The sequence below is a fragment of the Terrapene carolina genome, unplaced genomic scaffold, assembly GCF_002925995.2.
Source record: "Terrapene carolina triunguis isolate 2854851 unplaced genomic scaffold, T_m_triunguis-2.0 Scaffold93, whole genome shotgun sequence".
In the NCBI taxonomy this organism is placed as follows: Eukaryota; Metazoa; Chordata; order Testudines; family Emydidae; genus Terrapene; species Terrapene triunguis.
In genome coordinates, this window is record NW_020664444.1 from 145,733 (window position 1) to 150,835 (window position 5,103).

The following is a 5,103-nucleotide window of genomic DNA, read 5'->3' on the forward strand; positions in this document are numbered from 1 at the left end:
CTGTTTGTATACAACCTGACATGAAAGTCTGGATCCGATAAAATATGTGTCTCTTGTCTCCTTCCGTTGGGTTTCAAACAGAGCAAGCTTATTTATCCTCAAGGCATGCTGAAAAGCTTATCTTTTTATCCAGGTTTACAGAGACTGGGAGTGAGATAAGCATGTATCTTGGAACATGGTTTGAGAGTAGCACCATGGCTAGGTGTATGTTTTTAGGGAGTTCTCTGCTTTTATAATAAAACATGCTTTTTCCATCAGAGGAGAGGATGTGAGAACAAACAGCACATCACAGATGTGTAGTCACACTGCTTAATGCACTACTCCAAAGCACTCAAATACTGCCATGGTTAGCAGAGTATAAAAACTGTTAATATAATTTTAAAGATATATGGAATAGAATTTAATAAGGGTGCCCATTTAGATAGAGAAGAGGTTGTGGGGTGTTTTTTGGCTTGTATATAAAAATAATGGTGGAAATCTGGTTCATGCAAATGTGTACTTCGATTAAATGATCTTGAGCAGAAAACTGTCATGTGAGATGTGGCTGACACTAGTTCTAGGTGTATAATTTGAACTAGGGACATGACTAGTGCCTGGTAAATTCATTATCTTGCTTCCTGGAAAGTAGATGCCTCATAAGCATATTATCCAGCAATGTACATGCACTGTGAGCTCATGACTTGCTCCTATTAATACCAATACAGCAAAATCCATAGGGCTTGGGTCCTTATTGTGCTGTGCCTTGTACAAAGCTGCAGTAAAAGACAGGCAAGGCCCCCAAAGAGTTTACAAACTAAGTCAAGACATAACAAGGAGATGGGAGAGGCATGCAACAGCAATGGTGGAGGATTTCAAGAGTAATAGGAATGCATAATAGACTATGCATAATTGGCAGGTTTCAATTATCCACCTCCTCCCATGAGTACTATTAGCATTAGGTCACTGATAAAATTCTACTAGAATTCTTTGAGAGGGTCAACGAATATGGACAAGGGTGATCCAGTGGGTACTGGGACCCTCAGAAAGCCTTTTAAAAGGTCCCTCACCAAAGGTTCTTAAACAAAGCAAGCAGTCATGGAATAAGAGGGAAAGTCTTGTCATGGATCAGTAACTGCTTAAAAGACAGGAAACAAAGGGTAGGAATAAATGGTCCATTTTCAGAATGGAGAGAGGTAAATAGTAGTGTCCCCCAGGGGCCTGTACTGGGACCAGTGCTGTTCAATATATTCATAAATGATCTGGAAAATGGAGTAAATAGTGAGATGGCAAAATTTGCAGACAGTACAAAATTACTCAAGATAGTTAAGTCCAAAGCAGATTGCAAAGAGTTACACAGAGATCTCACAAAACTGGGTGACTGGGCAACAAAATGGTAAATTCAAAAAAATTCAATGTTGATAAATGCAAAGTAATGCAGATTGGAAAACATATTTCCTACTATACATACAAAATGATGGGGTCTAAATTAGCTGTTACTGCTCAAGAAAAATCTTGGAGTCATGATGGATAGTTCTCTGAAAACATCCACTCAATATATAGCAGCAGTCAAAAAAGCTAACGTTAGGAACCCTTAGGAAAGGGATAGATAGTAAGACAGAGAATATCACAATGCCACTATATAAATCTATGGTATGCCCACACCTTGAATACTGTGTGCTGTTCTGGTTGTCACATCTCAAAAATATATATATTAGAATTAGAAAAGGTACAGAGAAGAGCAACAAAGATTACTAGGGGTATGGAATAGCTGCCATAGCATAGAATCATAGGATTGGAAGGGACCTCAAGAGGTTATCTAGTCCTGTCCCTTGCGCTCATGGAAGGCCTAAGTATTATGTAGACCATCCCTGACTGGTGTTTGTCTAACCTGCTCTTAAAGATCTCCAATGATGGAGATCCCACAACCTCCCTGGGCAATTTATTCAAGTGCTTAACCACCCTGACGAGAAGTTTGTCCTAATTTCCAACTTAAACCTCCCTAGTTACAGTTTAAGTCCATTGCTTCTTGTCCTATCCTCAGAGGTTGAGAACAATTTTTCTCCCCCTTCCTTCTAACAACCTTTTATGTACTTGAAAACTATTATCATGGCCCCTCTCAGTCTTCTCCAGACTAAACAAACCCAATGTTTTTCAATCTTCCCTCATCAGCCATGTTTTCTAGACCTTTAATCATTTTTTCCCCCTCTTCTCTGGACTTTCTCTAATTTGTCCACATCTTTCCTGAAATGTGGCACCCAGAACTGGACACAATATTCTAGTTGAGGTCTAATCAGTGTGAAGTAAAGCAGAAGAATTACTTCTTGTGTCTTACAATACTCCTGCTAATACATCCCGGAATGATGTTTGCTTTTTTTGTAAGTGTTACACTGTGGACTCTCATTTAGTTTGTGATCCTCGATGACTCCCCAGATTCCTTTCTGCAGTACTCCTTCCTAGGCACTCATTTCCCATTTTGTACATGTGCAACTGATTGTTCCTTCCTAAGTGAAGTACTTTGCATTGGTCCTTATTGAATTTCATCCTGTTTACTGCAGACCATTTTTCCAGTTTGTCCATTTTGAATTTTAATCCTATCCTCCAAAGCACCTGCAGCTATGATGAGAGATTAAAAAGACTTACTTTTCAGCTTGGAAAAGAGATGACTAAGGAAGGATATGATAGAGGTCTCTAAAATCATGACTGCTGTAGAAGAAGTAAATAAGGAAGTATTATTTACTCCTTCACATAACACCAAAACCAGGGGTCACCTAATTAAATTAATAGGCAGCATGTTTAAAACAAACAAAAGGAAGTACTTCTTCACACAACAGACAACCTGTGGAACTCGTTGCCGGGGATGTTGTGAAGGCCAAAATTAGAATGGGGTTAAAAAAAGTAAGTTCATGGAGGATAGGTCCATCAATGGCTATTAACCAAGATGGTCAGGGATGCAACCCCATGCTCCGGGTGTCCCTAGCCTCTGACTGCCAGAAGCTGGGAGTGAACGATGAGATAGATCACTCAATGATTGCCTATTCTGTTCATTACTTCTGAAGCACCTGGCATTGGCCACTGTCAAAAGACAGGATACTGGACTAGATGGACCGTTGGTCTGACCCAGTTGGTCTGCTGTTATGTTCTAAAAAGGTAAAGTTCTGTATTAGAAGTGCAGGTCCTTTGTTCAGCTCTAAGGGATCACTGATCGGGATGTACAGGTAAGTTTCTTCCTAACTGACACCAGAAAGATTCCTAGGGACAGTGTAGCTAAGATTTATGATAGTCTTCATCCTACACTTGGATGTCTTGATAGAATTACTGGTCTTCAGAAGGGCAACTTGCCTTTACTACCACCCACCTGCTGCATAGATCAGCTGAATTTTGTTAAATTTAGCTTCCAAGGGAGGGGAGAAAACTTCACACCGTGGTAATAGTTATGGTAGAGTCACCAGTACAATCTATATCAGTTGAGGAAAATGGTCGGTGCTAAAATGAAGATTTGAGGCTCAGTACAATTTACTGTAGATTAGCACAGTGGTTCTCAAACTTTTGTACTAGTGACCCCCTTTCACACAGGAAGCCTCTGAGTGCGAACGCCCCCCCCACATAAATTAAAAATAAACACTATTATAAATGCTGGAGGTGAAGTGGGGTTTGGAATGGAGGCTGACAACTCGTGACTCCCCATGTAATAACCTTGTGACTCCCTTAGGGGTCATGACCCCCCGTTTGAGAACCCCTGAATTAGCAGGTGGTCAGGGTTAGCTAAACACAGCAAGGGAAGGAACTGTAATAATTATTTAAGTACAAATGATGTCCTTGCTGCTGGACAACTTGCTTTGTTATAACGTTCCACAACTTTGTTAGAAGAGTCCATACATTTATTCTTTATAATAATATACAGAATAGAGCTACACTCAAACATTATTGGTCTTCTGTAAAAAAAATTAAATTTTCACTTTTCATCCATAACAATCCCAAGGTGTAAGCACCTCTCAAATGCAAACAATCCTAGTGCGGGAGAACTGCAGTTGCAGATGATACACACCAAAGAGGGAAGAAACATTTTTGCCTAAGCCAAAAGAGAAAAGGCTTACTCTTTAAACTGGCAAGGGGATTTTAATGTTCATATAGTGCAGACTCTACCTCAGTTTGCAAGATCTTGTCTGCAAAGTAGTGTAATTATTTTGCATTCACATCTGACATCATTATGCACAGGGTATGCTGACTGGATCACTAAGATTTCCTTGATTTGAAATCTATTACAATGTAAGTTTGGAGTAGTAAATGCAAAATGCACACAAAAATTATAGTGTTTGTGACAGTACCCCAATATGTGACTAGAAGGATCAGGAACAAGCTGTGGATGGTTGGAGAGAAAAGTCAGGGGAAGGGGGGGCAGCACTCAGGGCTAAAGAAGTCCTGAGCCAACACCAAAGCTGAGGTAGGAAAGAACTTGTGAGAGAGCACCATGGCCACCTGAGACAAACCAGAAGGTTAGGAGGAGAGTATCCTACTTACGCATGGTCGTTCTGTTAGTCTCAACTTTTAGTAAACCGTGTGATGGTTGTCTTAGACAAGAATTTGTTATTGTTAGCAGAGACGGGTAAGAGGTGAATATTAGCTGCTAGTGTGGAAATAGGTGTTAAAGGAATAACTATTTACACCTTACAGCTTTAAAGTGGAGTAATTTCTCTAGTCTTTATGCAGTCATTTCCTTCTATCTTTTTCAATACAGTGTACTTCCAATTATCTGAATAGCATGAGGGACACAGATTTGGTTCAGAGTAGCAGCCGTGTTAGTCTGTATCCGCAAAAAGAACAGGAGTACTTGTGGCACCTTAGAGACTAACAAATTTATTAGAGCATAAGCTTTCGAGGGCTACAACCCACTTCTTCGGATGCATATCTCTAAGGTGCCACAAGTACTCCTGTTCTTTTTGCGGATACAGACTAACACGGCTGCTACTCTGAAACCTGTCATTATGCAAGGCACTGCATTTCGCCGTATGGAGTGGAAATCCATCAACTTCATGAAAAAACTCGTACAGATACAGATAGACATCATCATATATGCATCCGAAGAAGTGGGTTGTAGCCCACGAAAGCTTATGCTCTAATAAATTT